Below are 17,770 nucleotides of genomic sequence, written 5' to 3' on the forward strand. Positions count from 1 at the left end.
TAATATGGAAATGGAGGTGCATTATGATTTGGAGGAGGAAAAGGGGAAGGATATTGAGACAAAAATGGAGAGTGAGAAGGAAGAGAACGCTGGAGAAGAGGAGGAAGGGAAAAATGATGCTAATTCTGAAAACCCTTATTCTAACCCTATGGGTTCGGATAGCAGGAATGTCGCCCCGAACTCAATGGAAGAAGACAACCCTAAATTCGTGAGCACTGAGCAGGGTAGGGATTCGGTGAATACTATTTTGAACACTACCCGAAATTGCACACTGGAGTCTTTCAATCTCCATAAGTGCGTTATTAACAACATAACAACCATTCTGAGCAAACAGAGGGACCTAGAAAATAAGATACACAATTTGATTAAGGAAACAAATTTGGGGAAAAAGAGTGAGGATATGGAAACTAGTGAAGCCGAGGAGGAAATTGAGATGCAGGACTGGTCGGAAAAAAACCTGATAAAAGGGGATTTGAAACATCTAGAGGATGTTATCAGAATTGTAAAAGAAAAGACTGAGGCGGATAAAGATAACATCATCACCTGGGTTGCTCAAATTGAGAAGGCTTTGAAAAGCTTCATGTACCACAGTCTTGAGGTTTTAAGAGTTTCTTCACATAATATGAATGCCTTGGTGGATCACTTAGAGAGGAAAAATCAGGATAAGAACTTGGTAATCATTGAAGATGTATCGACCTCTAGCTTGACCCATCAAATCTCTAGGTGAAGGACCAAGTAGAACACCACTGATATGGAGACCAAAATGAAAGACATCCAGCTAAAATAGGAGAGCAATGATCTGAGAGAAACCGCTAAGGCCATGATGATTTTGGTTTAGAATGCTGAGAAGTCTATAAAAGTTTTCATTTAATATGTAATGTTGGGTTTTATATGCCAATTTCTCGTTGGCTCCTTGCTGCCCTTTTGTCCTAGCTGCTAGTTTTTGTGTTGGTTTTTTGCATTTATTTTGTCTTAGTCTTATCTTCTCTTGTTTCTTTCTTGCCCATCTATCGTATTGTAAGCGGGTTTCGGGTCCCTTAAAACCTGATTTTCCTTAATCAAAAATAATAATAATAAATTAAATAAAGCAATACAACAATAATTAAAATAAATAAATAGAACATTCATCAATAAAATAACATAAATAAATAATAAATCAAATAATAGATAAATCATTAAATAATGAATAAATAAATAAATAAACCATTAATAAATAAATAGATAATTTAATAATTTAAAATACGCAATAATTAAATCAATTAATAAACCAATTAACCAATTAAATTAATCCTGATTGGTTTAAATAAAATCTCACAATGAAACAATCATTCAAAAATAATTAAAAATACCTATAATCAAATAATTAGACAATAATCACATTACCCAAATAAATAAGCATAGATCCCAATCATCTTACACCAAGGGGACAGGCATAACACGGGACTCTAACCTCAACTTACGTCATGGTGGAAACGACAAGGTGCACAACTTAGACCTAGAGTGTGTGATGGAAACTATGTCATCTCCGACAACTTGCCATTGGGATAGGACACGTGCAGACCTGTGAAGCCAGGTGGAGTCGATGGTAGGTACCTGGAGCTTGGATCAAAGACTAAACACAACATATACGATACATATACATAATATTAAAGAGGCATGTGATAGATAATTGTGATGGCATATCATGCTCACAATGAGTGATATGGCATCATCTCTACTCATGAAGACAGTCACACAATATAACATCAAGACATTGCATAGAATTATAATCATGAGATAGGGTTAGTACATCATAATATATCATCAAATCACCATAAATATAGTCCATGCATATGAAATGAGCACATAAAGATCATCAAATAAGAGTCCATCATCATAGCAGTTTATGAATATCTTCATCATCCTCATGAAAGCCTAATGACGAGCACACATAATATGTCTAGCATCCATAATGAAGCATCTGAATCATGAGTTAAACCATAAAAATTTGTCTAGAACACCACAAGATAGTCTATACCATACCAAAGTAGTTTATCTATGCACAAATAGGAAAGGTAAATCATGGAGAGGCACTAAAATAATTCCTTATTGGATATTCTATAGGTAGTTGATGATAGGTTGGTGAAATTGTTGCAGAGATCCCTTACTAGATCTACTATAATTTGTTCTTTTAATATTTGAGCTTATCTTGGAACTGACCTCATGCATTTGGAGATGCAATTTTCCTTAGTTCACTTATTTCTATTACAGTAAGCATTCCAGTAGTAAGTCGTATTGTAATCAGGCAGTGAGCCAACCAATAATGCCACCCTTTTGTAAACACCATATACCTAGTTATATTGTCTTGAGAGTTAACCCTCTTCGTGGTTTTTCCCATTTGGTTTTTCCACATATAAAAATATGGTTTCTATCTTGTGATTATGTTTTTCATTTATTATGCATTTGTTGTTTCATGTTGATGCTAAGGGTAAAATTAATGGAAAGTTTTTTATTGTTGTGGGAATACTGATTCACCCCCCTCTCAATATTTTGGGCCATTCAACCATCCAACTAATTCTCAACGTGATTTTTCCTAGTTTGGTTTTTCCACATAAAAATATTGATGTACTTGTGTGTATGTTTTGTTGTTTCAATTATTTATCTTGATGCACATGTGGTGTATGAATGTTATGGTTTTAAACTGCTCAAGTTTTTGCATATGTTGATTTACCCCCCCTCTCAGTAATTCAATAGTATTCAACAAGGACATCCTAGTCCTAAGCCAAGACCAAGGTGTAAGGAAGTTAAGTAGCAGAACAACTTCCTACACTAACCTTGAGAGGAGGGTAATGCAAAAAAATTTACAGATCATCACAACAGTTACAACACAGTGATTTAAGTGGGGAAAAACCTTTCAGGAGAAAAACCCCACACTCCAAAAGCTGCCCAATATATTATTCAGCAATCAAAATAGATTACAATAGACTTGCAAAGAAAGCTATTTGCAGGAGTACCACTAATTAGAGATTTAGAGGTAACTTAATAGCCATAAGACTCTTACACACAACCTCTATCTCACACACCTCATATATAGGAGATACAATACAAGAAACCGTCAAATGGTATTACAAAACCATGGGCTAAAACTACCCAATAAGGTGTAGTCAACCTTATCACCTTTGTAGATGCCCTATGACATGTTAAAAAACACATCAACACATGTCTCTCCCTTTTACAGCTCATTTATGTGTTCGATGTATTTTATATTTCCTATTTCAGGAGTACAAACTTGCAGAGGCCATAACTTGTGAACCGTGTTCCCGATTGACGAACCGTTTGAAGCATCAAAAATCTCGCGAAGTGCTCTATTTCCTTTTAAATTGATATACCATTTATGCCCACTTTTCAGGGAATTTTGGGGCCTCTAAAGTTTTCAAAATTAAATTTAAACCTTTCATTGGACCCCTCCAAAATGGAAAATTTAACATCTTTAAAACTAGTTGTGATCTTGCAACGTAACTTTAACAAAATGCTTATCTAGCTAACCAGAACCTTCAGGGAGTTTTGCACCATTTTGTGCCCAAATGAAAACCTACTATAAATAGTAATCTTATGTAAATGCAAGGTTGAGACACTATTTTCCCAACACAAGGCACCTAGGGCATCTTGGTCCTCTCAATTAGGACTCAAAATGTGATAAAGGTTGGATCATGAGTTGAAAATGTAGATCTCAAGATGGTATGAACAACATCAAAGTGGAAATTGAGCATTGGAGGCCAAGGTGAGGATGAAATTGCATAAGTATTATATGCATAAAATTGTGAATGTGAAATTAAAGAGACTGAAAAGACAAGCTAATAATCAGATAAACACATATTTCAACCACACTCAAAATTAGGACACTAAGAAGGAAGAAAACTAGATAAACAAATAAAACTAATCAAAGCACAAACTCTGTATTCATCATTCAATTTGATAGTCCCCTAATTTGAAGTGTGCTTGCTAAATGATAGATACTCTATTATGTTGCATGATAGTGAATGCAAGATGGATTAAGCTAAAATGAGATGCAAGATGGATGTGCAAAAGGTGAGTAAACATTTCTACATTATGAGGGCATGAAAATGAAAGTAGATTGTTTGGAAGGAAAATGGGGGGTTTAAATAGGATATGAATGAGGGATGGAGAGGCATGAGAATGAGACATATGTCCCTAAGAAGGGCAAGTGTTATGGATGAGAATTACATGCATCCTTATGATGGACATGTGTCATTGGAAGGAATGACATGTGTCCTCAGGACACATGCCCATTTGGGAATGAGACACCCAAATAGGAAGGTTTTATCCAAAAAAAGAGAATATTACCATGTTTTAGGATTTTTGGAATATTTCCCCAAATTCTAGGATATTTCCTCCAAATTCAAATGCATTTCCCAAATTCTAGGAAATTTGACATATTTTGGGAATGTGCACACATATGGCGAGGGCAAAGGGATAGAGTTGACTAAAACCTTGGTTAGCTAGGTAGGTTAGGTTAGAGGAAGGGTTAGATGGGAGGTTTAGGTTAGGAGACATGTGGGGGAATTGAATTAATTAATTCTGTCAGAGGATTTTGGAAGAAAAGGTCAACATGAATTAAATAATCAAATTGTGCATTTGATGTATTTAATAGAAGAAGGGTCAAATTCAATTAATTAATTGATTTTAATTACCAATTAATTAATTAAAAGTGGACTATACCATAATTAATATAGATTAATCAACTAGAGGGAAATATTACTAATTAATTAAATAAATTAATTTCAAATTTAGGTGTCGACATTTTGCCCCTCTTCGTAGTGGCACTATTATAGGATCAGTGTGAAGACAATAAGACACTAACGACTTGAAGAATAGGGAGCAAGAAAAATGCCCCAGGAGGACAAAGGAAGAACAAGAAAAATTGACTCAACAGGTGATAATGACACTCAAAAGGGAGATCACAGGAAGAAATAGTAAGAAAAATAGTCCCAAAAGGACCAAGACGACAAAAAATAGGGCTTTTAAAAGCCCTATATTAGCAAATTTGGAAATTTACTTTTCACTTTTACTAAGCATGAGAAAAAATTTAGAGTGAATTAGAGCCCTTTTGCATTTACCTTGCACAGTTAAGACCTTTGAGAGCATTGGACAAGATGGCAGTTAGGGAGATCTTGAGGCATCGCATGGATGTGGTGGTGAGCATCAAGTGGAACCGACAACCTAATCGTGAGTTATTTCTCAAAAAACCTAAGCTTTACTTTAGTTTTTGTGCACTTATTATCATTTAATGTTGTCAAAACAGCAATCCCACTAGTTCGTGAACCACGGGATTGTGTGCTAAAGCAGTGGGAATGCATTCCCACCACTCAAACATAATAGTAGGATTAGGTAGAGTTAGGCTAGAAATAGGTAGGCTCAGGATAACGATCCTACAAAAGCGGGTTTTCTTAGAGTGATAGTGGGAATGCAATCCCACTACTATTAGGCTAGTGGCATTGCAATCTCACCACTAGGGAAGGGAATGAGAAGAACATTAGACAAGGAGGTTGTAGGATTGCATTCCTACACTAGCGGGTTTGTGGAGAATAATAGTGAGATTTTGATCTCGTTATCCAAGGATTGGCAGGATTGCCTTTCCGCTATCTAGGAGGAAGCAAACTACTATAAATGATGAGATTGAAGGGAAAATGGAGGATTAAGAAACCAAGAAGAAATAGGATAGATAGAAGAAATGACTCTGACATGGTAGTTTGCTTGGATGCAGTGAAGTGTAGACATCTTAGTGAGTCGAGAGAGGCACTCAATGGTTTTGAGAGTGACTAATGGATTTGGCGCCATAGAGTGGGCTCACATTGATGTTATTGGACTGGGTTATCTGGCATGTATACCTCATATTAGAAGAGAGATGGAGGAGCAACACCACCACCTGCCGATTGGGGAGATTACAGTTACTAGTGAGGATATATATCACATTTTGAGATTGTCAATTAGAGGAGTTTGGGTGATCATAGAGAAGGCACCTCTCACAATGTTGTACAGAGATTGGTTGTGACAGGGGTGCAATTATGCCATAGACAATTATCATTAGATTAGGCTCTACAACATGCACCACTTGATCGAAATATCTACTTTTTTGTATGTTCATTGGTTAGCGGCTTAATTTTTTCAGATAGAGGTAGGCGATCAGTTGTACTCAATATAATATAGGTATGCATTTGATGTCGTAGATGGAGGTCGACCCATAGCTTGGGGCATGCTCATTTTGATTGAGTTATACAAAGAGCTCCACCAAATATGTTATCATAGAGGTTGTAGTTTTGGTTATGTGACCTTGTTACAAGTACGGGCATGGGAGCATATTGCAGTGACTCAACCAATAGGGTGGATAGATAGGGCAGTGGACCTACCTGTTGTATATAGCTATAGATATGGACTACATTATGAGGAGACCGAGGATGTTGACTATTAAAGAGTCATTTTTGACAGGTTGGATGCTACTCATATTACATGGAAACCATATATGGGATTAGTATGTTGGCCTAAAAATCCTTACCATATTCCTTAATTTATTACACCTATGTACATTATTGACATGAGGGAGCATGTTATAGAGCGATATAGGCCTGATTAGGTCTAATGATAGTTCATTTTTGTACAGGATATTCCTAAGGAACCACAAAGATTTAGGAGGATCATGAGGAATGAGATGCAAAAGGGGGCCACTTTTGGAGGGTATGTAAGCTCTTATTGATGATTAGACATGATTGGTACCTACAACATGGGATCTAAGGGCAGGAGTAGCGGATCCAAGAGTTACCAATGCTTATATAGAATGGTGGGCTCAACGCAGGCCCACTACAATCAGGTGAGCGGGATTGGATCCACTAGGGATTAGGAGGAGAGAGGCTCGGGGGAAAGGAGTTAGATTAGATGCCATGATAGTACTGAGATGAGCTTGGGGGATACCTGATGAGTTGATACTTTGTTATATTTTTATCCTCAGAACTCTTGAGTTTTTGTTATCTTTTGGTTTGCATAGTAGTAGTAATGTATTGGAAGTTGACTATATGTATTCCATATGTTAAGCTTGAACTTATTAAATCATGTTCTACCTTTGCTAGTTTATTCCTGCATCCAAGTCATTTATTCCTGCAACCATGTGATTTATTCCTGTAGCCATGCGGATTATTTAGGGTAATATCATATGTGAATTAATAGAAGTGTTAATTAAATAAAATGTGTATGTATGTCCTTGTATGTTATTTTTGTTGTAGTGCAAGTAATAAATGATACCATGGTGGATATTCTCCTATCGTGTTTGATGAAGGAAAGGATACGTGTGAGATAACTGAAGATCAAACTATAGAGGACCTGAGAAAGAACAAGGTATGGCGTAAGCGGAGCAGTCAAGTGACATTACCAATGTCTAACTTCAGAGGGCATTGAATTTGCAAATACCATAGCGACATGTAAAGACTATGGTGCGGTTTAGATCCACATTTCCTGCAGCATAGCTCCAGTTGTCTTCTTTATCAGTCAATCATCCGCCTCTTCTTTTGGGTGTGATTTGTGTGGTTTTTTGTAGTTAATTTCTTTTTAATAAAGAGCTCTTCTTCTTCTCAAGAGTTAGACAAAAAAGGAGAAGAATAGAGTAGAGAATTTTTTATAGTCATTCTTGAGTTTCTTTTTAAAACTATGTAATCACTTTCAGAAAAGGATGAATAAAAGTTATGATAATCTAATTTGTTAAGAGTTCTTTTTCAAAAAGCTTGGTATCACTCATCCAAGAGGGCCCACTTGGCGAGTGATCCTATGTGTTTGTTAATATTAGTTTTCTTTCTTTAGCAGGAGTAGAAGTTCTTGCATTGACTGTCCCTACAGCCACTAGAAATAGATCCATCGACTATTCCTACAGCCAAACCAAAACAGAGTAATTGTTGTTTATCCATATTGAATTTATCTAGCATTGCTTTTAAGAATTTATGTAGAATTCTTTATGTAGCCTTTTACCTTTTTCCGCATAATGTTAGTTATTGCAGTAATGCAGAATAGTTGTTATAGGAACTTAGTGCATATATAGTGCAGACCCATTTTAAGTACTACATCCCTGGGTTGACAATCAAATGAAAACTAGCTATGGAAATAGTGACTTTACCAAATGAATGTTCAAACTTCGGATTGAGACTTCAATTAGAGTTATTATTCTTATTGTTGGGGTGAACATTTTTGGCGCCGTTCTCGGGGATGGTGTCAAGCTAAGAACCTGTTATGGTTATTATCTTTTCAGTTTTTAGCTAATTGTTCTTTTGGCATAGTTGACTATTTGTAAGAGAATTTCATGAATCTGCATGCATAGACGAAGAAGAGATGTTCTAGGTAGATTTCTGCCCAGTCATCCTAATCATGTAGAAAATAATTCCTCAGCTATAAATCCTTTTGCTGAACTTTATCAAACCCTAGAGAATTTGAATAACCCTGAATCTGAATTCCCAGAAGGTAGTCTTCATTTCCTCTTTGGACCTCAAGAAGAAGAATTGCATATAGTAACAACCCCCACAAGTCCAATGCAAGGAAACCCACCTCCTGGTGGAAATAATCCACCACAACAACCAAACCCAACATTTGAGTTCCCCATATCTGATCAGCATGATAATGCCAATATCAAGAACATTCCAACTTTTCCCTCCCTAAATTCTATGGATTGGTGACAGAGGACCCAGACACATTTTTATTTGAGTTTGATGTTCTCTGTAGGAGTTTTGACTATACTATAGATGCCCATAGACTCAAAAAATTTCCTGCCACCTTGAAGGAGTCTTCCTTGAGATGGTTTATGAGCTTGGGTAGTAGCACAATCAATACATGGGATGAGATGAAATGGTTGTTTCTTGCAAAATACAAAGATTATTGTAGAGGCACTGATCGTCATGGGGATGACATCTTTAGAATGACACAAAAAGAAGATGAGAGTCTTGAAGATTATCTGGAAAGATTCCTATTTAGTGTAAAAAAGTCTAAACATAGTACTCTCAATGAAGATTCCCTCAAGTTGATATTTTTGAGGGGAATCAGTGATGAATGCACTGATTCTTTGGATCTTATGGGAGGAGGTGACATTACACAGTCCACTTGGGCTGAAATAGGACAAATTTATAAGAAGTATTCTAGCTTTGCTTCTAAGAAGAACAAGCATTTCAAACCAAGAGCACCATCATCAGCATCTGGTATTGGAGTTTCTAGATTGGAATTTAGCCATTTATTGAAGGACTTTAAGGAGGGCATTATAAATAATATGGCTACCCAGTTGGATACACTTGCAGCTAAGAAGAAGCATGAAGAATCTAATGCGTTTCTTGCAAAATTTTGCCCTCATTGTAAACAGGGAAAGAAGGATTGTCGTTGCAAAATGGTTGCAAATGTGGAAGTTCCTGACTTCAAGCCAATACAAGGTGAAGATGAGAAAGTCTTCTATGTTGCTCAAAGAAGGCCAAATTTCCAAAGACAATGTATGCCTCCAGATCCACTTTCTTTTTCTAGTTATAATGGAAATTCTTATGTGCCAAATAATCAATGGCAACCACCTTATGCTCAAAATCTTGGTAATTATCAAAATTGGTATGGTTTTCAAGCCCAAGGGCAGCATTTTGGTAATCAAATACCATAGTGGTAGTAGCCACAAGGGAATTGGTATCCACCTCAAAGCAAAGGAAGTCAGTTTCAAGGAAATTGGCAACCTACTTCTCAATGGATGGGAAGTCAGCCATGGAATGCCCAATCTTCTGGTTATCAACAGCCTATTCAGCAGCCACAACCTCCTGCAATAATGCCTCCTCCTATAGCCACTACAGTCCCACCTAAGCCAACATAGTTGCCTACTCCACCACTGCCAAATCCTAATATTAAGCCTCAACAACAACAACAAGCTTATACAGCAGATCTTAATCAATACTCAGCCTATTCTCTATCTCTAAGTGATATTCACCTATGATCTGGGACAACTCTGCCTAATCCATCTCCTCCATTTATCACTGAGGTACAAGAAGAACAAGAAATCTCTAATCCAATAGATGTGATCCCTCAGATGCAAGTATCACTGCCATTTCCCTAGAGATTGAAAGAAAAGGAAGTTCCCACAGAACAAGAGCAAGGCTTTGATATTATAGATCAACTAAAGCATATTTGTGTTAAAATTCCATTGTTGCAAGCAATAAAAGATGTTCCCATATATGGTAAGGCACTGAGAGAAGTATGCTTAAAAAAACCTAGTAAGAAGAACATGGAGTAAGACCTAGAAGGCTCATCTAGCAGGTGATCCAAAAGAGGTTATTGCAGTGGAAACATCAGAAGAAGGAAGCCCCACCAATATCAAATTACAAGAAGAAGGAAGCCTTGTGGATGTTGAAATCTAGGTAGAAGCTAATGAAGATAGATTAACAAATCTTAGTTTTGTGGCACAACAGCTTGAGGAGGTTAATGAAGAAACTGGTGGAGACACTTCACATCATTTTGAGGAAATTATTGAAGAGAATCAAGAGCAGTTTGAAGAAACTATTGGAGATATTCACAACAACCTGAAGAAATAATTGGAGAGATTCCAAAAAAGTTTGAAGAAACTAGTGGAGACACTTCACATCAGTTTGAGGAAAATATTGGAGAGATTCTAGCATAGATTGAGGAATTTACTGAAGAAATCCCACAGCCTAAGGTACCACCTATTAGACCTCCTTCATCCCTAAGCAGTTTATCCATTGCTTTAACATTTTATAGACAATGGGAAATAGAGAGGGCTAGGTTGCAAGGGATTATTGATAAACAACAAAAAGAAATTGAAAAGAGGGATAGAAAAATTGAGGAATTAGAGGCTAAAGTTGAAACAATTGCTAGTATGGTCCCCAAATTGATGCAATGTAGGGCACCTCCAAGGGTTTATTTTGTGCATTTGAAGGAGCGGTATTTAAATTTCAAATTGAACTGAATTGTTAGGGATCTTAGCCCCTCTTTAGGAACCACTGAAGAGTTCTTTTATGCTTACCAAACCTCTCCACCAGCTGTGAAGAATTTGCTATGTGAATTCTATTTACATAACTATGTTGTATCCTCAGACAGTGAGTGGAACCCTTTATTATATATTGGGGATATCCATATCAAAGCTTTAATGTCATGGATCAAGAATGAGATCAGCATGGGGACACAAGCCAGAGCATATAAGGATTTAGAGTTTGACTATCCATTGCCATTAAGGAAAGAATCAAAAGAACCAAGAGTTCTTTATTATGAATGGTAGAAATTATTGGTGAGGGATGATGTTAGAAAACTAGTGCTTCCAATGATTGAAGAAATCTATCCGGCATATGAGCATCTAGTTTAGACCGACAGAGCAACTACAATAGATGGGTTAACTTAATGCTGGAATAACTTACTAGATCAATTAAATCAGGGGGAACCTTATTCATCGCAAATTTTTCAAGTAGCTATGCAAAGAGCCCCCAGATATATACAGCTAGGAAGAGAGAAAACCAGCAACTGGCTACCGCTAATCTTTTAGCCTCCTATTCTCATGTAGCCACTATTGGGGTGTCAGCCTACAGATTAGCCCTATGATGCACTCATAGAAGAATCATGCAGATGGTCTAGGCTGGAGAAAATGAAGGGATTTTATTGGAATTTGGCTTCAGGAGGGATAGGTTAGGGCACCATTGGTGATTTGAGAGTTAGTGCAAGAGTAAAAAATTTTCCTTTTGTTGTAGGATCAGCAGGCTCTTAAAGTTGGGGGGTATGATGAGTTGATACTTTATTATATTTTTATCCTCAAAACTCTTGAGTTTTTTTTATCTTTTGGTTTGCATAGTAGTAGTAATGTATTGGAAGTTGACTATATGTATTACATATGTTAAGCTTGAACTTATTAAATCATGTTCTACCTTTGCCAGTCTATTCCTGCAGCCAAGTCATTTATTCCTGCAGCCATGTGATTTATTCCTGTAGCCATGCGGATTATTTAGGGTAATATCATATGTGAATTAAAAGATGTGTTAATTAAATAAAATGCATATGCATGTCCTTGTATGTTATTTCCATTGTAGTGCAGGTAATAAATGATACCACAGTGGATGTTCTGCTATCGCACCTAATGAAGGAAAGGATATGTATGTGATAACTGAAGATCAAACTATAGAGGACCTGAGCAAGTGCAAGGTATGGCATAAGCGGAGCAGTCAAGCGACATTACCAATGTCTAACTTCAGAGGGTATTGAATTTGCAAATACCCCCACAATATGTAAAGACTGTGGTGCGGTTTAGATCCACATTTCCTGCAACATAACTCCAATTATCTTCTTTATCAGTCAATCATCTGCCTCTTCTTCTGGGCGTGATTTGTGTGGTCTTTTGTAGTTAATTTCTATTTAATAAAGAGTTCTTCTTCTCAGGAGTTAGACAAAAAAGGAGAAGAATAGAGTAGAGAATTTTTTATAGTCATTCTTGAGTTTCTTTTTAAAACTATGTAATCACTTTCAGAAAAGGATGAATAAAAGTTATGATATTCTGATCTGTTAAGAGTTGTTTTTTGGAAAGCCCGGTATCACTCATCCAAGGGGGCCCACTTGGTGAGTGATCTCGTGTTTTTGTTAAAATTAGTTTTCTTTCTTTAGTAGGAGTAGAAGTTCTTGCATTGACTATCCCTGCAGCCATTGGAAACAAATCCATTGACTGTTCGTGCAGCCAAAACAGAACAGAGTAATTCCTATTTATCCATATTGAATTTATCCAACATTGCTTTTAAGAATTTATGCAGAATTCTTCATGTAGCCTTTTACCTTTTTCCGCATAATGTTAGTTGTTGCAGTAATGTAGAATAGTTGTTACAAGAACTTATTGCATGTATAGCGCAGACCCATTTCAAGTATTACATCCCTTGGTTGACAATCAAATGAACACTAGCTATGGAAATAATGACTTTACCAAATGAATGTTCAAACTTAAGATTGAAACTTCAATTAGAGTTATTATTCTTATTGTTGGAGTGAACAATACCGACGGCACCAACTGTGTTAGCCAGGAGACAAAGGAGGGTCAGAGGATGAGAGGTGTGAGGCCCTACCCTGACCCATCCTATCTCTTCAATTGTTTTCATATTGGAACTATTATGGATGCTAGTTTTGACACACTGGATATAGAACTTTATATGGTCCCACAATTTTGGTAACATTGATATATATATTGATGCTTCATTTCTATGCCTTGTGGTTATAGAATATTATATGATTCTAGATTAGGGTAACATTGTGATGATGTATGTTATTATCTGAATTTCAGGATTTGTTATAATGCTAGAAATATGTTTGCATATCTTGTAGATGGATCAAATTTTGAGGATTATGATGAGTTGCTTTGATTTGTGACAAATCGTATTTTATAATGACAAGTCTTTGCAAAATGAATGTATTGTATTCTAATTATGCATTTTATATTATATGAGGCTATTGGGAAGTACTAATGTTTAAATTGAGATGTGCAGGAAATTATCCATGTGACCATGGAAATATTATGGAGAATCAAGCCTAGGCCTATGTGCGTTCGTAAAACTAGGGGTTGTCTATTTGGAGAGGCAATGCCCCATATGTATTGTATTTTATTCGTAAATGTAAAATGTTGCATGAGTGTAAATTGTATTTATTGAATTGTTTAAATCGTTTAAGGGACAATTGCCATGTGTGTATTGTGATGTGGAATTATTTTGTAGTGTCACTTGACACCTATGTAGTATGTTGTGTTGGCAATTTGTCATGTCACCTTTTTGGAGAGTTTTATTTTTGTTAATTGTTATATCTCCTAATTTATCCTTGAAGGAACCAAGAAATCTAGGTTAGTGAGCCACAAGGAGGGTCAACTCAGAGTTGACCCGTAGGTTAACTTTAGGTGGACTTTCTGAGGGTCAAATCAACTCCTAGAGTCAATTTTAGAGAATTTATATTAGGCCTCATGGGGTACCTATGGGTGAAGGCCAAAATTGAAAATGTGTCTTTCCCTTAGGACTTGTTTAACCACCCAAAAAAGTGGTTTTCCCAAGATGGACGAATTCCATCTATAGGAGTGTCATCCTTGGTAGGATAACCTTCTTGAAGGGAGTAATCCCTCTTCCCCATTCCATTTCCCTTCTCTAGGTACCTAGGTTAGGGAGTGTGTAAGACCTAGGGAAGACCAATCCAATAGGGGATCCCTCACTCTATCCAAGAGGTTGGAAGGAGTGAGATAGGCCTTCTTAGGCTAGAAATGGAAGCTTAGTGAGCTAATCACCCACTCTCCATCCTTGGAGATTTTTGGAGAAATTTTGGAGGAAAACCAGTTTTAGGAATAGTAAATTTGGGGCTAAGGAATTGCAGAAAAAGATTGAGGATTGGGTAGCTCTTCATCAAGCTTTCCCCTAGATTTTCCTTGGCAGGTCAAGGTTGGTGTTACTTTTCCCTCTTATGTAGATGTAAAAATGTTCTAGAATGCTTGAAAGGAAATTGTTTTATTTCTTTATTTGTGTTGTACTTGTAAAAATCTATGTGATTTCTTGCTTATTTCTGTTTTATGCATTGTTGTGTTTGGGGAGTGTTCAAGACCATCCTTTCCTTGGGAGGAAAGATTGGTCTTGGGGGTGGAAGGAGCTTGACAACCCTTAGGGTGAGAGGCTTTCATTATGAGAGTGATCTCAAGGGTCTGTCCATGAGACCCTTGCTGCTTTTCTTTGTGTTATTTCACTTGGGGGTCATAAGGGGGTGCAAATATGGCATGTTTGCCTTTTTGGGGGTCATAAGGGTGTAGGGATTAAGGAGGATTTTTGGTTATGCTTTCATGGATGCCATGAGTTGGTTGTAAGTTCTATCTAGCAGATTTCTCCCCTAGGGTACTTGGTCCACTTCCACCCTAGTAAGACATCACATTTTGTGATGGAGTTTCAGCTTGGGAAGGGATGTCTCTGTTGTGTTAATGTTTCCCCTTTGCTTGTTGTGTTGCTTGGTTGTAACCCCATCTAGGTCTTGATTCTCCAAGCTCGGGGGTGGCTTCTGGTAAGCCTAGGCTGGGAGGTGAGCATCCCATGGTCACAGCCCTAAAATTTTACATGTAGGTTGCTGGGAAAAGAATCTAGGAGTTGCAGATTTGTTTGGTTGCAGATTTTATTCAGATATAGAAAATCAAAAAGAAATGATACCATGTGTTTGTTCCAGGAAAATATTAGAAAGAGTTTTAAGATGTTTTCTTTTATTTCAGTTTAAAGAAATGTGTTCTTTTATTCAAGTCCTCATCATTAAGAATGAGAGACTGGTTGGATTATTTCACCCATTTTAAATATGGGCCATTGTAATTAAATATTCTGTAAGCAAAGTAAATTTTATTTAAATTCTGAAGCCTATTATGTTGTTGTAAACTATATCAAAATTCTGTCTCAGAAAGAATTCTATTATCTTGTTTATTTCTGCAAATAAAAAAAATAAAAAAATAAAAAGAAAGGAATGCATTATGTTTAAGTATTTACTTGCAAAGTTTATTTACTGTTGTTTTGTTACTTTTAACTCTATTTAGGCCTAGCTGATAAAGAACTAGTATTTAAACATTGCTGTAGAAAACATGTTGCATAGCTCTTTTGAAAAAAAATATATATATTAATAACTCCTGAATGTTGTATAATTAGATAAATCACACCTAGGAAATGAGATTTAAAATCAGAGAATGTACTAGTATTTAACCCACTCCTGCAAGTTGTAAAACAACAAAAACATATTTATATCATGGACCTGTGTATTTCTGTTACAAAAAATATATATATAGGGGATTGCATGCTTCTGTGTTAAAATTAATCAAAATAAGCTTCCTAACCCTATTAGGTTGATATATATATATATATATATATATATATATATATATATATATATATATATATATATATATATATATATATATATATATATATATATATATATATATATATATATATATATATATATATATATATATATCCCTGCATCTAAAAACATACTCAATGGATACCTTTAAAAAAAAAGATATATGTATGTATTCTGGTCATGGCAGTGAATATATATATATATACATATAAAAATATATTTATATATATATATATAAATATACATATATATATATATATAAATACATATATATATACATATACATATATATATATATATATAAATATATATATATATATACTTTTATATTAAAAAAAAAAATATTATAAAAAAAAAAAAACTACGAAAAAAAATAAAAGAGAGGAAATCGGGGGTACCGGCTGAGCCACTGTGTGTAAACAAAGTGGACGGCTCTCGGGCCGCGCCACTGTGTTTACCCATAGTGGACGGCACGGGAAATGCCGCCACTATGTGTAAGCACAGTGGACGGCTCTCGGGCCGCACCACTGTGTTTACCCACAGTGGACGGCACGGGAGGTGCCGCCACTGTGTGTAAGCACAGTGGACGGTCGGTGGCCGCCACTATGCGTATACACAGTGGATGGCTCCGCCATCATTGTGTATAAACACAGTGGCATCCGGGAGACCCCCATGCCACCTCCTCCACTCTTCCCCCTCTTCGAAACCCTTTGCCATGTCCATGGCCGTCATGCCCTAATCCGTCGCCATACCTGCAATCACACACACACACACACTCTAAACAAAAAGGGGTATAATAAACCCTAACCCATTTCGGGTTAGGGTATAAATCATTAAGAAAATAAAATAAAAGTGGGAAATAAATAGAAATGTAACCCTAACCCAATTTCGAGTTAGGCTTAGCATTTTATGAATAAGGAATTTTTTTTTAAAAAGAATTTTGAAATTTGATTTTAAGTTTTAACATTTTAATTAATAATTAGGGTTATTTAAATAATTAAATTATTATATGCTTATATTCTTTAGAGAATTAAAATTTTAATATACTTAATTCAAAGGGGTTTAAAAATGAAGAGTTAATATAGTCGGAACACTATACACTAAATCAAATTAATTTATTTAATTAATCAATAGATTTTCCTCAATTTAATTGTGGACGTTAGGTTATATTGTGCATGGGGAAAATTTAAAAGGAGAAATTGTAAATTAATTTTATGAACCATAAGCCCTTGAGACCGGTTTTGGCCGGATTAAAATTAAATCGTCAAAATTATGGGTTCAGGGAAATTAGAATTGGCTTTAGTGTAATATCAGATTTAGTGGGCAAATGGCATTATAGGAATTCGAACCCTTATCGGTTGGATTTGAATTAATAAATTTGCATGTGCAACAATTAATTAATAACATTATCATTATATGGTCGAGAATGATTCAATACATTTAGATAACCAATTAACCCTTGTTTTTAATTAGCGACAACTTAATTAAGATAATTGAGCTAGCTAACTAATCCATGACACTAATTAATCTCCACCAATTAAAGTCGCTCGATCGAGTTGGTTAATTAACCCAACCTTAGTAAACAATTTTATTTACATCCTAGATAAGACAAAACTCTAATAAAGTTATTATAATGTAGGATATGTTGCGAGTTCATGTTGTCAAAAAAAATTTATTGTTCCATTTTTGTGCCTGAAAGTTTGGGCACGACAATTTTGGTATCAGAGCAAGGTTTCAGACACTAGGAACCTTTCTCCATTATGTTTCGCTTTAATTATCTAAATTAATCAAATATTTTCCCAAAATATATATATATATATATATAAATTAAATTATTTGATTATTTATTTTTTTATTTTATTTTTATTTTCTCATTAAGATG

This window comes from Cryptomeria japonica, chromosome 1, assembly GCF_030272615.1.
Source record: "Cryptomeria japonica chromosome 1, Sugi_1.0, whole genome shotgun sequence".
Classification (NCBI taxonomy): domain Eukaryota; kingdom Viridiplantae; phylum Streptophyta; class Pinopsida; order Cupressales; family Cupressaceae; genus Cryptomeria; species Cryptomeria japonica.